The sequence below is a fragment of the Streptopelia decaocto genome (assembly GCF_964273445.1).
Source record: "Streptopelia decaocto genome assembly, chromosome: Z".
Taxonomy (NCBI): Eukaryota; Metazoa; Chordata; class Aves; order Columbiformes; family Columbidae; genus Streptopelia; species Streptopelia decaocto.
This window is the reverse complement of record NC_138657.1, coordinates 4,064,507-4,086,751: the sequence shown is the minus strand read 5'-3', so window position 1 is coordinate 4,086,751 and position 22,245 is coordinate 4,064,507. Positions and strand designations below refer to the sequence as shown.

Sequence of the window (22,245 nt, the reverse complement as noted above, 5' to 3'; positions counted from 1 at the left end):
TTCATCTTTTTAAAGACTTGTCACCCTCAATTAAAGAGGTGTCAACTACTCTTAACCTGTATAGCATATGGTCACCCTGGTTAATGGAAGAGACACTTCTCCGAGTCATTGCAGTCAAACCAGCACGTGCTGTGATCCTGTTGATTCTCACAAGCTAATCAGGGTCAAGCTGGGTCAGATTAACGTGCTGCAAATTCTTTAGGACAGGGACAGTCTCTTCTTATAAGCTTCTATGGTATGAAAATTAGCACGTAAAATAATGGGCCTTCAGTCATCCTGGAACACCAGTATAGTACTCAACTCTTATACATATTTCACTGCAGTTAACAAAAGACATCCAAACATGTACAGGTAATATATGAAGCTAGACACATATCAACCAATGGTGTTTTCAAGGCACTATGCTAACAGAAAAGAGTGTGTTACAAATGAATTGCAAAACCAAGAACCTGGTCACTGAGAACATTAAAGATTTCCTGACGATCTTTACAGGATGAATTATGTCTAATGTCTTGGCCAAATTCCATCTTGGATCATTATACTGCCCATATAAATCCTAGTGCTGTTGAAGAATGCATTCTTTGCCTTTTGGTTTAGACGACAGATTTGGTGATGTTTTGTCTTATTAGAAGTGTGAACATTTCACCATGGCACTGCTTACAGAGTCAGGTGAACCAATCACGTTCCTTGGTTATATTTTGTGTTCATTGAGTTGTATAGAGGCCTATTCATATTATGCAATTAGAAAACATTTTTACTAACAGGAATTTCGTCATGCCTGAAGAGAGTAAAGTCTGACTCTCTTACCAGCTTTTCCAGAAAAGTAACACAGAAAGAAGAAAAATACTAATAGGAATCTCCTTTCAAACTAATGAAGATTAATGAAGGCACGAACATTTTGCATCCAAAAAATCACTCAAAGCAATTAATATCTACACTTCTTCTTCTCAGATATAATTGACTGCAACATGGAGTTTTTTGAAATACCATCTTATGGATGACTATAAAAATGCCATGAAAGAAAACAATGGGCTAATCCTAAAGACGTGATAATACTTAATTATTGAGCACTGTCTGAATAAACCTAACTGATAATCTTTTCTTAACTCTCATACAGTTTATGTGAACACAACTAAGAGATCAGAGGAAGAACAGTGTTATACCTCTTAGGGCAGTGCCTCCCATCACAACAGCAGAAATACACATTCATGTAAATAACCTATACTTTTCCCTGCTTTATTTGCATATGGTGCGATACAGATCAAACTGGTGGACATAATTCAGTCTTAAACAGGCCAAAGGGTAAATCGTGACATAGTCCTTGGGGTGCAGAGATCCTTCGTCACATATTTTCAAATATATTTTAATAATATTTTATATGACGTCAACTTTTCCTTTTTGGGAACTGGTTTTAGCACTCACTGTTTTCAATAATCCATTTCTAACTGCTTTAAATTTTTCATGGAAAACAAGTACTTTAAGAATAACTATATTAGTGGTGGTATTCTCAAATAAATCTGTGGGAAGTCTGAGAGATCTTTTGTGTAGTAGCCTGTTTTTTATCTATTTTTAGTAGGGCTATGGCAGTGATTACTTGCCATGGCAAACACACTGCATATTTCTTAAAAATCGACACCCCAGTTTCATATTAACCTGAAGAGGTCAAAATCTCAATATTTGGTAGAAAATGGTTAGAATGGCCAACTTCCAGTGGCAGTAAGTGTGGGCCTAGATTGTGTGACTAGTAAATTGGATCACTGAAATTTTCCAAGAAACACAATTTTTGACCAGAAGGCCAGATCTACTGCTCAGAAACAGGGAGCGACAGCCTCCATGGAAACAGATGCTTAGTAATATACGACTGCACTAACAAGAAGCACACACAGAGGACGTGAACATCCACTTGACACTGCTGACTTGGCACCTTGCAAAAGACAGAACAGAAAGTTCTCCACACAAAAGATACTAGGAAGAGAGGAACAAGACCCTTTCTCCTCAAACATGTTTACAGTTTAGACCAGTCAAAGAGAGTTTTATGTGTCATACATAACTCTTTTTATACTACCCAGTTATTAAGTTTTATAGGCGAAATCCAAATTCTTTCTACTCTCTTGAGATGGTGAGATCAAAAATGTCTGCTGAGTAAGAAACTATCTCAATTATCAATTCTTCCTACAAGAACTTCTTAGAACAGAAGTAATCAGTGATCCACAAAAATGTTGCTAACTGCCAGGAGGTAGATATTCTATAATGTGTTGGTGGCACTTTTATTGTTGATACTAATAGATTGTGTTTCCTAGCACTATTCTGTCACTTACAAAATAGCTATTCTTTGTGTGGAGATTTTATTCTCTTGCCGGTGTTGGGGGATGCAGTGATTTAGGTATTGTCCATTTTATGAAGTAGGTTGAGAAATGCCTGTTTCTGAAAACTTGTCTACAAATTTTACCATTTGAAAATGATAGAATGAATTTTCTTCTATACATGCACAGCTCCTTGCTGAAGTTAGGCAAACTTATATAGGTATTAAAATTGCTTGCCTGCTCTCCTGGAATTATGCATAGAATAATTGCTTTTAGCCTTGTTGATTTGAATACTAACATAAAAAGAAAAAAAAACAAAACCAAAAACAAACAAAAAGTAATTATTTTTTCCTTCTTATTACATGACAAATTAAGGAAACCTACACAAGGGAACACATTGACACAAGAATGGACAGAAAACATCAGAAACTAAGTTTAGATAAGGGAGAATCAGAGCCATCGGCAAGTCTGAACACTTCCTTAAATTTTGGATAGGCAATTCTTCAGCCTAAAGTCAGGCTTTAGCAGGCAGTATCAAACAACTCTGAGCGAATCTGACAAGATGCCAGGCGCTTACTTTGTGTTTAGATGTCTGCTGCAAAAACAGACACCACCACCAGCTTTGGATGTGGTCAAATTCTTCCTGGAATTGGACTAAAAGGGTTGAAGGACCTCAAAAATGCCATGGGTTAGAATTGTAAATTGCCAATTCTGAGACAGACACATCAGTCAGAAATAGCAGCTTTCAATGGGTGAAGACATTGAGATTAGTTGAGACTAAACTGAGGAAAAACTATAGCATATGCACCAATTTAGTTTTTTACTGAACTATGTTAGAAAAAGAAAAAAAATGAAAAAGAAAACCCTTCACATTTTAAAGCAGACTGTATTTTAGTGCATTACTTTGGCTGGTCAAATTCAACTGTCTTTCAAATACATTTAAAAAAAAAGGTAGCTAAACCAAGATAAAGGTGGTGCTGCAGCACAAGCTTCAGTTTCTTAGCATTCTGTTTACAACAGTTCCAAGGGCAAATGTTTCCAAGGCTGAGCCTCAGTCCAGTTTAATGAAATACCAGCACCGTCCTGGAATAGATTGTTTAATGTTTGCTACCAGCAATAAGATACTGCCTAAACCTGAAATCATAGCCTATAATTAAACAGATTAATCTCACATTTTCACAGACTGAAAGATTCACTCGAATAAAATAATTTATCATTAAATTTAGGAAGGACATTTTAGATCCAGTTTGCTACTAAATCTGCTTGGAACAATATAGTGTAACATTTACTTATAATTTAATATATTTTTTTTCTCAAAAATTTGGCCGTATTTCAACTGATATGCATAGCTTTCCACTCGACTGGGTAAAAATCATTGTGGAATATAGTAAGACCTAAAATTAGGTGTAAACAGGGTATAATCTGGGCCTAGTCACACTGAAAGAAAAGCACCTTGTGAAAAACATGGTACAAAATACTCAGTACATTATGATCACTAGCAAGTAATCATATATATTTTAATCAATATCTATTCTGAGACTGATTTTTATACACTGGAACACTTTAAAATACAGAATGGGTATGAACACAAACTGTCATATTGGTTTTTACCAACTGCATGATTTTTTACGTTTTACTGCAAAAATGGGCTCACTGTCGTGGCTGTGGGGTTTGTATCTGCGTAGTAGGATTACACGTCATGTGCATTATGAAACCAGTAAGTGTGAATGGTAAATATGTGCATTGCATAGAAATTGTGGCTCATCTCAGCAACGCTGTGCACCTGTTGCAGTGTGCTGTGACTCCTCTTAATTCTTCTCTGTTCACAGAATAATGATCAGTAATGATAAGTAATTTAGTCCTACATTCCTCTTCTCTTTTGCCAGACAGGTAGTAATGAAAAAATATTTAGTTTGCATTTCAAGAATGACTGTGTGTTCCCTATAACTGAAAGTCTGGTGATGCTGTAGGATAACATTTTATCCTTGCTGTCATCAGTAAATCTAAAACGATTTTTAAAGATTTGCTATAGCAGAGCCCTGCAGAAAATGCATTCTACAACTTCAGTTCATTTTTAATCTCTTGCTTCTTATCAATAATTCGATCTGAGATTATGAAGCAGGTTCCCTCGATTGTATTATAGCCTGCAGTCTCTCTTCTGACTTTTTGCATCTGTGCATATGTATCTTATTTCCCTTTTTCCGTCCAAAAAAGATAAATGCATTAGTTACGTAAAGTGGAACAGAAAAGGAAAACACTTTGAAAATGTGTAATAATGTTCCAACTTTTGGATGTATTTTTAAGGGAAACTGCAGTGTGAATGAATGTTATATTTCAGCTGTAGGTTACTAAACAACACCATCTGAACTTTTCAAAATTAATGATAGAAAAAGACTCCAGAAGTAACCTTCATTATGCACTGCCTCAAGTCCTGGGGTACTATGAAAAGAACCAAGATCAAACAAGAAACACAGAAATGAAGGTCCTGGGCAGCAGCTTGTTTAAATCCATTTGCTCAAGATAAGAAAGAAAAAAGGAGAAAATATGCATTCCTTTGTTAAAGGGAAAGTCCTTTTTTTGTGTGTGTGTGTGTGTTTAATATATTAGAGAAATTGTTCAAGAACAGTTCATCCTTATGCAAAGATTGCTTTGACAACACTGCCAAGGTCAGGGCCAGCCTGGGTTATCAGCCATGGACTTGTAAGTGCCAGACAACCAGGCTAATCTGCCTTGATTCTCCTTTCTATGCTGCACAACAGCCACTTGATAATTGCCTGCTGAAAAACAGGTAAGTGAATAACAGTTTATCTCAATTTAGAGATAAACGTTGCATTCTGAAGCACTTCTCTTTTAGTTGTATAAATTCAGACATAGGTAGTGCATAAATCTCTGAAGAACAGTGCCCTAAGTATCCAATCAAGAGCGAAAACTCACATAAAATATTGTCATTCTTTAAGGATAATTTTGAGTTAGCTCACTGTGAGTGTTCTTCTAGTACATATTCGCAACCAGCATTGAAGTACATTATCTATGATTTAATGCAGCAATTTTATGCTTTCAGTTTACAACTGTGTTTTGGAAAAACAGTCTGAAACAGAAGGTTGTATTACTTAGCAATGATCTGTAAAATGTGCTGCATATCTGTACCTGCAATTGATCAGTATTCTTACTCTGAGAACCAGGTATAGCACGACTAAGAACGAGTACTATGTTCACATTGGTTATTCAATCCCTGAACTGTAACAGAGCTATTTCTATACTTTGAATAAAAATAGATTAACACATCTCTTTTACAGTTTTGTATCTAGGGAGAATAAATCATAAAGCAAAAGAATGCATGGTATTCCATGATGCCACAATAAAATTTGCTCATAGGAGACGGTGCTATTAAAAACAACACATTCTGCTGGGATTGCAGTTCAAGGCCTAATGATTAAGAGTAGGCTACCCTGAAGACTATCCCGTAAAGAGGATTTGTAAATTCCCATCTTAATAATATGAAATACTTTTGAATTGTTCCAAGAATTATTTGGCCTTAAAAGTTTCTTGGTATTTTCATTGACTGTAATCCATCAGTCAAAAATAACAAAAATAACAAAAAATAACAAAACAAAATGAAAAGTTTTAAAAAATAATCTATTTAGCTGACCCAGCAGAACAAGGAGTTTGCACTGAAGCTAAATTTACAAAGATCTAAATATAATTAAGTTAGATTCAGGTATGCATGTCAACTTCCTCCATTTCCTTGTTTTTTTTTTTTTTTTTTTCCCCAGAAATAACTAATTTGTAACATTTGGTTTAACGAAAAACAAACAAACAAACACCAACAGGCCTTTTTTTTTTTTTTTTTCCTGAATACTGGTTTTCACTTTGTAGTAATACATGCAGTCTAGAAAATGTCCTGTATTATAATAATTTTAATCAGAGTATTGAAGTAACTTGCATCCATGGAATACTTCAAAATTCAAAGGAAGTAAAATAATTTATAAGCACATCACCACACCAACCAGTCAAATGAAGGCTTCAAGGTGGGGGGACATTTTACTTGACAAAAATAATTGCGACATCGGTACAACATCCAAAAATAGTAAACTTGAACAAATGTGTAAGTCTTTGCAGTACTGCATCTTGTGGCCCCGAAACCACAAGCATGAATGTATATACCTAATTTAAAACACTCGAATAGTTCAGTGAAGGGTGCAGAGCTGTTCAGGTACCTAAAATTAAGTACATATGTAACGGTTAATATGAATGAAACCACAGAGGCTGTTACTGCATCCCAAGGAGAGGGGTGAGCCAAAGACAACCTGAAACTGATGAATACATGGGAGATGCAGAAGTTAATTCCTGGTGCTGTTCACAGCCTTTAGTGGATACAAGTTGCATCTAAACATGGGTATGGCATTCAGGTGAAAGGACATGGAATACTATTTTTAGCAATCTGGTAAAAAGTGTCACACCTGATTCCACAATGGAATTCAGGTGTTAAAAATGGAATTAGTTTTTAGACTGAAAATGCAGACATGGCATTGAAGAAATAAGCCTTATGTATTGCACAAAGCACTTCTGAATGCGCATGAGTGTAGAGTCCACCCAACCTTATCGTAGCCACCAACATTTGGCATCTAATCTAACCTTCTTCAGACATAGTCTTACTTTATCATCGATGGAGAAAATTAGGCACCATCTAAACACAGCTGTGGACATCTCACCATAATTATAGGGACTATAATAGAATAAGCAAGACAGACAGTAAGACAAGCAAACAAAAAGGATTTCTTTCTATCTGAAGTTTTGCACAGCTGAAACCCAGTGATTTCAGCTAGTGATTGCAAATGGGAAAAAGAAAGAAATAATTCCTTGTAAGGAAGAAGAAGTAAGATTCAAACTTTTTTAAGCAACTATATTGACATGCTGTGTAAGCTGATGTGGAAAAGCTTGTAACCTTATCATGGAACATGAAACTCACCATTAAGAAGTCACTATCAATAACTACACCACTAACTTGCTGAGGTTACCATACAAATGAATAAACAAGAAAATCTGAAATAACAATTCCAACAAGAATTGTTGAGAGCAACCATAATAAATATGGTCTTAATAGGAATTATGCTGAAAAATAACAGTGGAGAAAAAATAAGTAACAAAAAATTTAAATTTAATTTTAATGTTTTCTGACAAGGATATATGGTTCAAGACAGATTTCCTGGGGGAGTTCCTTAACTGAAGGCCTATCACAGCAAGGACATAACTTGCCAACCTGAGATGTGATGCTGAGATTCCCAAAATGTGCTATGGGGGTGGTGATATCTGTCAAGATGATATTTGTGGAGGAGTTCTCGAGAATAGCCAGGATCTAAACCATTAAGGTTTTCAAAACTGAGAGAGCAAACTTTAAAAATCAAACAGCTACTTCATAGCAGACAAAGTAAATGAGTTGAGGTACAAGAGGGATGATCGTATTTGCTCAAGACGGGACGGGAGTGTGTCACTGCATTCTGAACAGGCTGCAAGTGACAGAGCTGAGCTGCTGGAAGCCTTTCGAGGAGGGAATTACAATAATCCTCTCCATCAAGAGGGCATGTGCTGCTGCTATGAGGTCATCACAGGATAAATAAGGGCACTGTCTGCATCAAGAACACCACTAAAAAGACATTTTTTTCAATCTTATCCACTGCAGAAATCTCCACAGCAGAGAAGGGAATGAACTGGACACCGGAATTTTCGCTACATTTTCCTGCAGCACTCAAATCCCCCAAATCAGTCTGTAGCGACTTGTAAAAAGGTAGAGCGGTCTCCTGAAAGATAACAAATAACACAGCCCGTAAAAAACATACTTCTGCAGAAGCAATCCTGCCCATGTGAAAACAGAGTTGCACTTGTGGAATTCCCAGAGGGAGAGACACACAGTTCCTTATCATCCAAACTGGGACAAAGTCTCTGATATTTAGCATTCCTACAATATCCACCGCAAGCACGCACTTCATGACACGGTTCTGGTGTCTGCCAAACTAACCTTGAACTTCAGCACTGCTTTGAAGAGACACAAAATATTTTTATTGTTAATCTGGTATTTTGCACAACAAAATAGTTGGCTAATGTGGGCATGAGGCTTAGATTTGGAATATAAAGTACTTGATTTCCCCACGCCTCTGCAAACTGAGATTTCCTTGCATTTGTGCACGTTGAATTGGCTTATAAACTGAAAAATATGTTGTAAGTAATAGCACAGAAAACCTCCTTGTGTTCTTAAATAATGAAAATTTTAAATATGTATACAATTAAAATGTCAGGGGTTTTTGATTCATCACATTGAATTACGGTAATAGAACATCATTGCATACATCTGATAATACACTTATATAATAGTCACATCTTGAAAGCATATCAAATTATTCACATTGTCTGTGAATTAAAGTATTCAAAATTAAACACTTTTCATTCCCCAATGAAGAATAGATATTTTTCTTAAAAGAGAAAAGCTTATGTGATGTACACAGTATAGGAAACTTGTAGTGGCATGATTATTAAAAGTAACAGCTTGTACCCCTACAGCCTGACTGAGTTTAAAAGAAAGATCAGAATGGAGTTGGGGGAATTAGCTGATGAACTTCTGTCAACTATAGCAGTAGCCTTCATGAATAATTCAATATATGCCCCATTCCCCTCTATGTCTCAACAGACTAACAGCTGCAGCACTCAAATGACAAGTGTTATTTTTTCAGAAGCTTCTGAAAATAGTTTACTGATAACATATACGATAAAACAAAGTTTTCCCTCCTCACTTTTAACTTCTGGCTTACAGTAACCAGTAGAGTTTTACAGCAAAAGGAGGAATTTTCAAGTGGACTTTTTTGGAATTATATGGCAGGTCTACAGAAGAAGTTGGGAAAATAATTCAAGTCCTCTAGTAAGGATTTGTTCCTTTACCTTAACACATCTGCACAATTCATCCAGATTACTGTGTCCCCAAAACCTTGTTCAGAGCAGCTTTGCACACAAAAGCTAAAAAGTTACACTTTTATAACATGGATCTTTATCTCAGTTTAATGGAAACAGGAAGAAACTTTCCGGTCTGAGGTTTTCATATCAAACATTTTCCTCTAATGTTTTCTACTTCATACTGAAAATTTGGCACTTCATGATGTGAGGAAATTGACTGAACATGTTTGGTGAGTGTTCTCATGTGGAGCTGAGTTGCTCTGGAGCTAACAAGACTTCAGTGAAAGGGCAGAGAACTTTATGGAGATGGTTACACAAGTTTTGCTGATGAGAACGCAACTCCCTGTACCATCAGTCCAGTTGAGGAGGAGAAACGGCTTTCACAAAAGGTCTTCTCACAGTCCGAAAATTCAGAATAGACCTCCTTATCTATTTATTTATTAAGCGAGGTAGGCAAAGAAACAAAACTAGACAAACCAATCACTGAGAAAAAAAAGACTTTCCACTGCCACTAGGCCTTACTGTTTAAAGGAAGGGACCTCTCAGATGGGTTTGTTTAAATAGTTTGAGTATTTTTCAGTTCTGTGAAAAGATTTTTCAGTGGCATTATGTAACAGCGGGTATTTAGGGAAGGAAAACACTAGCTTAATGTAATGCTGAAATAGCTACACACGTAGCTGTTTCCTGATTTACTGAGCAGCTACTGTGTGCAGAACTTCTGACTGAAAGAAGTAGCGGACAATATCTTTTTGATGATACAGACAGAAACATTAGCTTGCTCCTTTGCATTTTTCTTTTTAACATAAATATACAATCCTTTTGTCCATAAGCCAACTTCTGTTTATAGGAAGTGTGCACTGTGCACAGGAGAAGAAAAACTCTTTGCCTTGCATGCCCTATATGGATATAGATCATAAAAATTAAGAAAATATTGAAGATTTGCAGGTGATCTTGTTGCCAAGAGATAAGCTAAAGGTTCTTAAATATCTGGTTTACCTTCTCATAATGAACTGTTTCTCTTCTCAGCTTCAGAAATGCCCTGGCTCTTCTTGGTGACTGTAACGGCAGATCCTTCAATGCTTGAGCTGCCCAGTGGGTCTGGTCTAGGCATGACTTTAATTGGGATGCAAATTATTTAACTCACCATTTGAGTTAGAGCTTTCTTGCACATTTGTTTTTTGTTTTTCAGAATTGGAGCCTAATCTCATACCGACACCTTGTCATATAGACATAAAGAAAGTAGATTTATGTTATGGGTTGCAATTGTATTGCCAATTATAATCCAAATAATGAAGAGAGAGGTCTCATTTTATCCCATCAAATGGACTTTTTCTATACAGTAGTAATCTGCACAACCAGGGAGCTATAAGGCATATTATATTTTCAGCTGCTTACATTTCATATTTTAACAGTTAAGTTTTCAAACAACCTAAAACAGAACTACGAGACTTTGGAAACAACAAAGCTATCTGTCTGTTCTTATTTTCACATTTTTTAGCTAACAGAAATTAAAAATTGGAACAGTTACTGAGATGGTGTATTTGAAAGCTTAATAACTGCCAATTTTTTTAAAAAATGTTAACATGATATTAGATAGATTTGTCAGTTGAGCTGTCTTCAAAATAACTTAGAAAGGCTACTACAAAAGAGCTGCTTCATTCTTAGCCATCTTAACACAGTTAACATGGGTAATTTTTCTGGGTGCTATGAAAATAATATATTTGAGGAAAATAATATATTTTTCCTCAAAATAATAAATTTGTAATTAAAAAAGCATCAGTAGTTTCGCCAAGGACAAAATGCAACTGGAATGGAAAGTCGTAATATAATCAACAGGGAATTGATCACTGACATTTTTGTTTGTGGAATGAAGTGATTCAAAATGAATCATTTGTGAGGTATCTCCTGCCTGTGTGTAATTACATATTTATAACGTAACTTCTATTTATGAGATTTATGCAGGTGGAGTGTGACTGCATGTCACAGCCAAACTTGTGTGCCATTTAAGAGCCAGTGGTCAACCCTGACTCCAACCAGACAGTCCCCTTCTCTCTTAGATTGTGGATAAGTATAATTTCTTCTTGAGAAATCTGTTGATTCTGCATGCTGGGGCAGACAGATAAAAAAAGGAAAAGTGTATTTTTTAAAAATAAAAAAAATGCCCAAACAAACAGTGCTTTCACTAGGGGCAGTGCTAGCCCAAGAAAACCAGACTACCATTACTGGTGAAGAGCCTGGCTCCATGAATAATACATTTTTTGGGGCAGCTAACATCACAAAATCAGGTTGTCTCTGCTCATGAAAGGTCCACATCTAGGCTGACAGGGTGAAAAATTCTGCTTCATACCCCGACGGAGGGCGGTTCACCCATCGGAAGCAGGCGACCGGCAAGACACTGGAAAGTATTTTCAAGCCAAAAAGTCCGTACTGTTCCACATTGTGAACAGCAAGAAAATGTAATTTTTTAGTATTAATCTTACGTTAATTTTCCAGTGTATAATCATACATCCAACTAATCCCTTTCATGACATTTTCCAGTTCTTTACATCACATAAAATGTACATTGATACATGACTTACTGATCAATTCTATATATTTTTTTTTATCTGAAGATATAAAGGTATCTTCATCCTATCACATAAGTAAATGTCAATATTTACTCCTGAAATACTACTGGAAGACTGAAAATACTAGTCCCAGTTCCACAGAGATGAAAGTAAGGGGAACAAAAAGCTAAGTGTCGGACCTATGCAAACTAAAACTATGGAAAAGCAGCTCCCAGACTATCATTTTTCTGCTAATCACTTGCTCAGTTTTCCATATGGATTTTATTTTTTAGATGGAATTTATCAGCTATGTATAAAATGAGGAAAAAAAAAAATCCAAACAATCTTGACTTTACCTCTTCTCACTTGTGATATATCTACAGCCAAGATAAGCACCAATATCTGAAACAGACTCTGAAACTGGCAAACCTACAAAATAGAGTTCTATATTATAATTATTCACTTTTGGAATATGTAACCTGATTTAGCAAATCTGGATGTGTATAAATTTCATCTCTTTTACCATATCAGGTTCCAAGTAGGACCATGAAGTACCAGGCTAACAGATTTGAGATTTTTGTGCTTAGGATTTGAATCTAAAAGGAATATATTGCTATGCTGAACTGCAGTTCAGTTTATAGGGGTTTTGTTTGGTTGGTTGCTTTTTTTTTTTTTTTTTTTTTTTTTTTTAAGAAAGTATAATTAATATGCTTAAGTTTAAAAGAAATACATTAAAAAAAATCTAAATAATTACAAGTTGACACAACGAGAAGGTGATATATTTCATAGTCCTTTGTTTGGTCTTTGGCCTCTTTTTTGACACTTTGTAGAAGTATCAACTCTTCTAATACATATTGGGTTATACAATCTACTCATTTAGAAATGTAGTAAAGGACCCCAGCCACTTCTGTCTGTGTGATTACTAATAAATATGCTGGTCTTTTTGTAATCTTGTTCTTAAAAGTGTAATAGTGAAGCGGCAACACTGTTTCTGGAGTTGGACCGAGCCTAGCAATCAAGGCAGGGAGGTAGCATAAGAAATAATTTGAGGATCTGAATTCCTCCTAGCTTTCCTGTTTACATTATGTGTAATAATTGACATACTGAAAATATTTGTCTTTTAGAGATACACATATTAATGTTTCCCATCCAAAATTAATTTTAGGACTAATTGAAAAAGTCAGTATTATTTGCAGAAACCCTATAAAGATCTAGCTTGTAACAAAAATAGTATTAAAGATATAGTAATAGAAACTATACATGGTTACAGTCATCTTCTAATCCAACCTGTCGATAAAACCAATAAAAAGTTATGTTTGGGATGCTTATATATATCATTCCTGTACCCGCATACAAAAACAAATATAAAAGTACACACAAAAAACCCCACTAAAAAACACTGTAGTTTTAACCCATAATATAGGAGGTCTGTAAGTCTAGAACAGCAGCAGAGAGACTTTCATTTTATGTAGTAACTGTATATATGTGAAAAAAGAGCACCACGTGTTTATGGACTGATTATTTTTATGAGGTCTAACTGTGAAGAGACATTTGACAGTTTTATTTACAGTGTAAGGCATACCCAGAGGTATGCAAGCACAGTTAGAAAACCATATATATTTGTATATAAAGCACACAGATATATGTATATGTGTACATATGTATAAATATATATACATGATCATAGGAAGAGATTTTACAGAAAAACCACAAGCGTGGTTAACATGGCAGTCTACTACTGTAGCATATTTCTAGATAACCTACCAATTTCTATATACCCTGCCAAAAACATAAAATCTGAACTTATGTAAAGAATTCAGAGTTTTAAGTATATAAAGGCAGTCCCAAAAATGAAAAAGTGTTTTAAAATATGTCTAGAAATTCATATTAAATTTCTTGAAATATATTTAAATTATGTTAATGTATATATGCAGCTATTTCAGATACAGCCGAGTAACTAAGCTCATTAAATTAGATTTTTATTTTAGTATTTAATGGAGATTTCCACTGCTGAATATTTTTTTTTTTAGCTATAGATAAAAGAGAACGCAGAGACATCAACCCATCTGAACAAAGTACAACTCAAAGACACGTTAGACCATTAAGAAAGAAAATAATAGGATTACCGGCAACATCAGCTTGTAAAACAAATTCTATTCCTTAATAAACATCTAGTGTGCCCATACATATTTAATGTTAACAGTTTTTTAACAGCTTAGGCTGTAACATTAGCAGCCCGGTGTGGAATTTGCTATTGTCATCCTTGCCCTCATCGGGATAGAGGTGGATGGTAACAAAGTGGTAACTCAGAATATTTACCAAATTTGAGCTGTTGATTAATTTTCCTCTGGCAAAGACATTACAGGAACACCCCACTACCTCATAAACAGCATTATGCTGGTTAGACACTTTCCATAAAGTTTAATTACCAGCTCTTCCTACTGAATGCAGAAAAACTGCAGGACTTTCTTAATAGTAAAACTATCTGAATTTCTTTTCCTTATGCCTTCTTTGTTTATCCCATTTGTTCAAACTGCTAATGCCTGAGGTAGATACGTTAATGTATATTTGCACAGCATCATGCACTATAGGCCCTATTCTATGTCAGGACCCATAGGTGTTACCACAACACAACAATAAATGGTAATATTTATAGTGTTTAAAGCCTTTTTTCCCTTGGCAACAAAGTCCCAAATAGTCAATTTTCCCTTTGCTATTTGCATCTATGCAGCCTCTTGCTGGACGAGCACTTTGCACTAGAAGAAACACACAATCCTTTATACAATATCCGTTGGTATGGTCGTATGCATGCAGGATGCTCAAGACTCCACGTTTTTGGATGATCAGCAATATTTATAAATTGGAATAGAAAATTTAAAAGAAATACCATAATGTTTTCTAAACAAGAGTTGCAAATATTACATTTATTCCAGAATGGCCAGGAAAATGGACGCTGCTTGAAACTGAGGTCTGTCAATATGTTGTTATGGTTTCCTATATACATTACTGGCAAATCTATATTTTACAAACTAGGAATTAGAAAGCTAAGACATTAAACAAATACCCTGTTTGACCTGATGTAGAGTAGCCCAGATAAAACCCTATGACTGAATGATATATATTAAAAAAAAAAAAAAATCTGTTACTTTCTGGAAAAGAGAATCCTGTATAAGTGACTACAGCAGCATGTTCTGTCACATTCTTTCCATAAACTGAGCCCTGTCAGTGACAGCAAAACAGATTGTGTGCATCTGCTGGGAATGAGCCAGATGACAGTGGAAGAAACACACATGGATACCTTGGCACAACAACTAAAGAAGTAGAAGAATAACGGACAGAAAGAAGCAGAAAGTTCTAAACTTTAATTAAAATGGCTCTCTTACAAAAGTGAAGTTATCTAAGAGTCTGTTGCAGGCTGTACGCTTTGCTTTAGACAGTAACTTTCCAAAAGCAACTACATATTTATATTCTACATTGTCTTGTTTACTCCTGTGATACTCATATGGCCACCATTCCCACAGTGTCTGGGTCCCACAGAATTTGTCTCAGGGAAATACCATCCTTATTCTACAGACGGTGAACTGATGCATCAAAAAAGCGAAATTTTCACAGTCATCTGAAATAGTTTCTGGAAGAAAGAATTAAATATACATTGTCCAAATCCAGGCTGCCATCCTAGAAGGTAGAATATCCTTCCTCTGCTTTCAAACAAAAACACTGTTATACCTAAAACTGACATTAAGCAAATAACCTGCTAGTACATTATTACATTATTTGCTATGTCTGCTTGTATCTGCTCCAGTTTTGCTGCTGAATATGTGGACTGAGAGCCCAAGATGTCTCTAAAAAGGATCAGTGACTTACAGTCTTCAGTGCAGAACTGCTACCACAAATAGTGGAAGGTATGTATTCCGATTTAAAAGGAGAACCTGATCTTCACTAAGAGTTAAAATGCACTCCCAGGTATTGACTCATCATGGCAGCAGAACTGCATGCTTGTGCTCAGGAATGAGTTCAGGAATTCTGCTGAGTCTCTAAAATAAATCTTTTATTTCAGATGTAATTTACATTGTTACTCTTTCAGCTAATCACTTGAAGGTAGACCAAATAGACATGGGAGCACATTTATTTAATTGATTTATTTTTTTTTAAGAAAACAGTATTCAAATTACAAGGATGTACAAACTCTTCTGAATTTTGCATTGATGTTTTACACTCTCTTTTCCCTAATACGTTAGGAATAAGATGTGACTGCCGGCTGAGTAAAGATTAGTATAGCACCTAGTGGTGTGAACAGCACAAGTCATCTATTGAGAGAATCTGGAAACCTCATGAGGCCAGTGGTCTCAGCCTGTTATGCATTCCATATCCAGTGATTATCTAATATTCTGATGGTACTTCAGAATCACACTAATAAAATGGAACAATTTGGTATTTATAAAACTAATACGTAACATTACATAACACAGTTAGCAGACAGGAGCTGATATATACTCGCCTAGTCTGTGAAAAGCTCTAGAACAGCATTTAATGCATCTTTATTTTCCACCTCATTTCAGGATGTGCGAATGGCAGCTGCACATATACAGACCTTAATGCCCAAGTGGGACTTTGTAAACTGCTTAACTCTGCTTGTAATGTTCTTGGCCAAAGAAGTGGCAGATATCTACATATTCTTCCTAGTGTGGTCCAAAAGAGAAGATAAGGAGATCTTTTGAAATACTCTATTCAAATAGTACCTTTGTTTCTAATGAGTCTGGAAAAAGAGCCAGAGTGGAACTGAGAAAAAAAGGTGGATGTTAATTAACGGCATGAATGATAATTCTGTATATAAAGCAGTTTTTAGTAGGTCATCAAGTCAGTGGAGTTATGCTGGAATACATGAGCAGAGGGCACAGTTTTGTATATTCAGTTACATCTGAAATACTGTTAAATAAACATATTAATATCCGTGGATGTAAGCTCTCTTTGTATTTGTGAAATTGGAATTTCCCAATTATAGTTGAAAGAAAAGAAAAAAGCAGCAAGTTTTTATGACTTACAAGCTGTTTCAAGCTCTTGGATAAATACTAGTCAAGATTGCATATCAGCACAACTTTTTAACCAGAACTGTTATTCTTCTTCATTAATTCAAGCATAATAATGTGGTCAGGAAGTCAGGTTTGGATTCACACCCACATATTCAACAGGCACATTAACTTTACAAGAAACTGGGCGAAGAGGCATGCTTGCTAAGCCACAAGGTCTTTCCTAAAGGACCACCCAAGCTCTGCTGAAGATGGCTGAGAACATGCACATATAATGGCTATTTTTGAACTATTTGTTTCCATAAAGGTTTATTAAACACTCTTAGGTAGCCTGGGCAATATATCGCACCCTGAAGCTGTACTTCCTGACTCAGTCAACCTATAATCAATCCATTAGTCACTTACAGCATACTTGTTGTCTTCGTATTCAAACACCTCCTCATGTTTCTGACTCCTATCCTAGATTTCAGAGCTTTGCTAGGCATGGTTACTTTCAGTTGAAAAAAAAAGCTCACCTGAAAGAATGAGACCACTAAAAATTACGGAAGACTGACATAGAGGTATTTACAAAAGATCTAGTTCCACACATTCTGATGAATACACTCCTAAAGAAAAAAACAAAAGGCTCTTTCTGCCTATACATTGTATTTTATAAAGTATAATTAAACTTGTCATAAAATGCAATGGGAAAGATGGCATGGAACTGTCTGTTTAAACTAGTTTTAAGATATACTACAGATGAGAAACAAACAAAGGCTTTTATTTTTTGAGTAAGAAAGACAAAAGAGTAGAAGAGACCAACTCAATAGCTAAGGAACTATGGTATTCCAGTGAAACATGACTCAATTACAGTCCTTCATTTGATGAATATTATCTATACAAAAATGGGATGGCCTTACATTTGGAAACTGAGAGTAGCTTTCTCCCAGAATATTCCAGAGCCAATTGATCAAGGACCTTTCCAGAAAGAGATTATTGCCTTTTCTATGAACTGATCTGAATTAAAGGTAGGAAGTATTTCAAATCGGGTTTCTCAGACCCTGAATTTCTGCTGTAAAAGTCAAACCAGTGCCTACAAGAAATGCATAGACTTAGTCTGGGGACAGCAGACAGCAGACAACAGGATACAGCAAAGTAAAACCTAAATTCCGCTTTTTTGTATGGCCCTAAGTCCTTTCTAATTACCTCGATACATCCTGGCATGCTGAATAGATTTTAGCTGTTACAGCACCTCAGTAAAGTTGGCAATTTTCATTCAGATTTTGCCCTTGGAGAACTGAGACACTGTGCTTCATCCGCAGACTTTTTTTACCTTGCATCTTTTGCCTCAAGTAAACTTAAGGTATCTTTTTAGGAGTGATGATTAGTGAATTGTATGTTAAAGATGTACAAATATTTTTGAAATTCTCTCTTTAATGTTTCAGAGTTCATATTGAAGGATCCTGCTCCCTGGCTTTCTTGGAAATGGTCACCAATGGGTTGCATGTGGTGCTGGAGACAATAATGTTCAAGAAACTTGTTTAAAATTTGAAGCATACTTTGGAACTGATTGTTCTGTAGGTTCACCTTTTCAATAGAAAACCTGTATTTTAATCTTATGTATCCGGTTTAGATTGAGAAACATTCAAAATGTGCTCTGTGGACAGACACAACGGTGGGCATTTATTTAACTGTTCTGCATTTAAGATTAACATTTAGACCAACGTTTGAAAAAAGGAATGCTGATGATTCTTTCTTTTTGCAAGTATCAGCAGGAGAATCTCACAGTACTGTACGTCTATAGATTTGTTGTGATTTTAAAGAGGCCTTTTTGCTTTATCTACATCGTATTTTGAACTTGTATCTATCAAACATGGAAGCTGTATTTTTAGGATGATGTTTAATTCACAGAACAATCTTCTGATCCATTAGTGGAACAGCTTCCTCTTTTCGATCCCATCAGGAAAATAGGAGAGTGAAAGAACAAGTACTTTCTTTCTGACCATCCTCAAAATTACTTTTCATCAGAAATCTGTAGAAGTGCAATTCCACATCCTGTTTGGGGCAGTCAAAGTAGCGATGGTCTCACAACAGGTTTGCCTTTAATCTTATACAGAAAACTGTGGTAGAACACAGTGCTACTGCTTTACAAATGAAATTTAGCAACTTGTAACAGAAGGCAGCACCAGAAAATCACCACTTGTCCAGATACATGACAAGTACTGCTCTTCAAAACAGACCAGAATATCTTTCTTTTGTGTCATGCCTCTTTGCTGCATCAGATATTGCTTCATATTGTTATTAAGGGACAAAAAAAGAAAAGAAAAAAAAAATTCAATATAGAACATACTCTTCCTCCATTAAGAACTCCTTGTGCTCCCAAATAAGGATTTTCTACAGAAGCAGGGGAAAAAAAAATCCTAATAACATTAAAACACCACATAAAAATACCACTTAGTCTATTGCTTTCTTTGCATTTGTTATAAGGATTTGCATTATGCTTCTTACTGCCGTATCTTATCCCTGATATGTTTTTTAAAAACATGAAATTCCAGAAAAGACAGCACTCACTAAGGATGCCTTCAAGCTGACTGTTCTGCTGATCACCACAGAATGTAATACTGAGCTTGTGACAATATCTGCTGGAACCATAACTGAACTAAATGGAATGTTCTGGAAGGCGATTTAAGTACTGGAACTTGTACCAAAGACAGATTCTCACTTTGCTTTGTTAACATCAAGTTTTGGAAAAAACACAAAAATATTAGTCCAGTTTTCAACTTGTATGCCAAGAATATTATAGGAAATGTAGAAGAATAATCTTCTGTTTCTGTGCTAAGCAGAATAGTTTTAATACAACATCAACAACAAAACTGAAGCACCAGATCCCATTGTTATCGCAGTCAAGATATGCAGATTTCTACCTACCAAGGATATAGGTAGGCATTCTCCATTTCTGTACATGAAATTATGGGCAGTTCTGGTTTAATTAGGTAGCTTGTCAATCATTCCATCATGTTTCCTTTCAAGAAAAAGATGGAATATTATTATTCAGTTAATACTTATTTTTAAATGTAACTTTAAATTATTACCAACTGCTAAGAACAGGTCACATACCTAAGATCAATAGTAATCCAATAAACGTGGGTTATATTGTTTTTTAAATGTGTGCTCCCAAGAACATTAAAGAAATTTTTCTTCATCCTATTTGGTTTTAAATGACCGTGTGAATCCATAGGCTTTTTTGAACATTTACGGTCATATTTCTGATCTCTAAATTTTATGTGTGTGTGTTTTGGATGAAGCTGTACATTTTGTATGCCATTGCAAGGATGCATTCCCTGGCTCAATATTCTGACATAAAAAATGTGTCACGCCGAAGTTTGGTAAGTGTGCAGTTTCACACTTATTTCATATATTGCAGTGGGGTAATAAGCTGGATTTTTTCACATTCGGCGACTATATCAATTCTTCGCCTGTATTTTACACATTTAAGCAAGATAAGGGAAAAACTGACCACTTCTCCAGGATTCTGTGTGCATAATAGGTTCTCATCAAATACTGCTTAAAATATCAGTTCCTTGTGGGTATCTAACACATTTAAAGAATCATTGTTATTAATTTGTTAAGACCACTGCCCTGCATCTGAGACAATTAGGGATCATTCACAGCAAGTTGAATTCTAAACACTTCAACAGGAATTTTCTTTGAAAAAACCTGCAAGATTAAGGTTTTGAGTTCAACTAGCAACACTGAGGACACAGATGGACAGAGATAAAGCAGGCCTGAGGATAAGCATAGAGAACATACTGTCTCCTGCTGGTTTAATGGAGTATCCTCAAACTGTATTAATTTCCTTTACGAACTGTCCATGCATTCCTGAGAGTTACAGCAACCACACGGGCAGCTCTGGGCAGCACGTGTCCAAAGCCAAAATGCATCTGAAGGGGATGGGATAGCGACAGAACCTCAGTGTCCTGTCATTTCTCTACGACACCTCCTCGTTTTAGGGACAGTTTTCCCACCCAGCCTCAATGAAATGATTTAAAACAATCTGCACTGAGAAGTCTGTTATGGAATTTATAAGTGAAAAGCGACGCGGTCTGGCTTCTTACACTGGTGGATATGTTCTGGAACATTTTAATTTCTGTAATGATCTGACAATAATGAAATTATTTGAATTAAAACAATGCACCATTATGTGGAATATCACAATATATTTGTCAGTAAGGGGACAAATTTGTTAGAAATCAAATAAATAGCACATGCTACTATGCTACCTTTTATTTATATTACTAGAAGTAGTGTTTCACGTGGAAAATGTTCTGCGTTATATTTACTTTTGCAGATATGTTTTATAAACAATTTCACAATCCTCCCTCCTTGTCCTTTGTACATACTTTGCTAACGGCTATTGATTGACTGCTTGAAAGTAAATAGTGAAATTCAACTGAGCATGGGCTCCACAAATGGCATGTATCATGTATCTATAAATGCAAACATAAATAATGTTATTTCTAATTCAGTTTACCTAACTGTACATCTTGTGTTTGCAGGATGAGAGATAAAAGACAGTAATGTTTGAGGTGAATTCTTGCACTGGCATTTCGTTAATAATAATTTTTTTGTGATGAACTTCACTTAATCAATTAAACAGCTGGAGAAATAAGAGTCGGAGAAGACCAGTTACGCTGGATTTTAAGTTTCATATCAGCAGTGGTTTATAACCTGGGAAAAGGAAGGCAGAGGAGCTTTATGCCATCTGTTCCATCCTGTCCCTAATCTGTGGGCTGCCTTATGGCCAACTTAAACAAAGGCAGCAGATATTGGCTTCCCAGGACGGGCTGTATTGGCCAAGATCTCTAGACCGCTCTTCGCTTGAGCTCTTGGAGTGCTCCAATGTTGAGGAAGGTGGCACCAGGTGGAGATAAGGACATCAGCTCTGCTGAAGCAGGTGACTGTAAAGTCACCTGTTCAGAGGACGACAAAAGAGGCCGAGGCCACAGACTTCACTGGTGTGACTACTGAATCCATCTTGAACGAGGGTTCATTCCATACAATGTTAAAATAAATGATTCCCAAATACTTTATCCAGACCTAAAAAGGTCAAATAAGACAAATAATGTCCTTCTAGGATTTGCTATTTCTGTAATCTAAATGTATTTATATGTTAAAAAAAAAAAAAAAAAAGAGAAAAAAAGATGCTTAGTGCAGTTCTGTTTAGCTGTATTTCAAAATAATAGTCTCACACTTGAATCGCCTTAAAAATTCTTTTCTCTTTCAAATTTACTTTCTCTTTGCAAAGGAAGAAGCAATATAAGTCTATGAGAAAATTCTATCACTTTTGCACGTTAGCTTTCCTGGCTGAATAACAGGTGCCATCTATGTACTTTGAAACACTTTCACGATGCAAGGAAGTTTAAAGGCTAGGATACTATCTGGTGTTCA

At 35.7% G+C, this 22,245-nt stretch overlaps 1 protein-coding gene across 8 annotated transcripts in view; it reads right to left on the bottom strand.

The window, feature by feature from the left end:
* MEF2C (myocyte enhancer factor 2C) overlaps window positions 1-22,245 on the bottom strand; it is a 139,472-nt gene that overhangs the window by 97,633 nt on the left and 19,594 nt on the right. Inside the window, exon 3 of one of the 8 annotated variants that reach the window (XM_082075320.1) lies at window positions 19,726-19,819. The exons of the other annotated variants lie outside the window; for them this stretch is intronic. The gene's annotated coding sequence lies outside the window, so the exon portion shown is untranslated. The remainder of the gene's footprint in view (window positions 1-19,725; window positions 19,820-22,245) is intronic. 8 annotated transcript variants of the gene reach the window in all.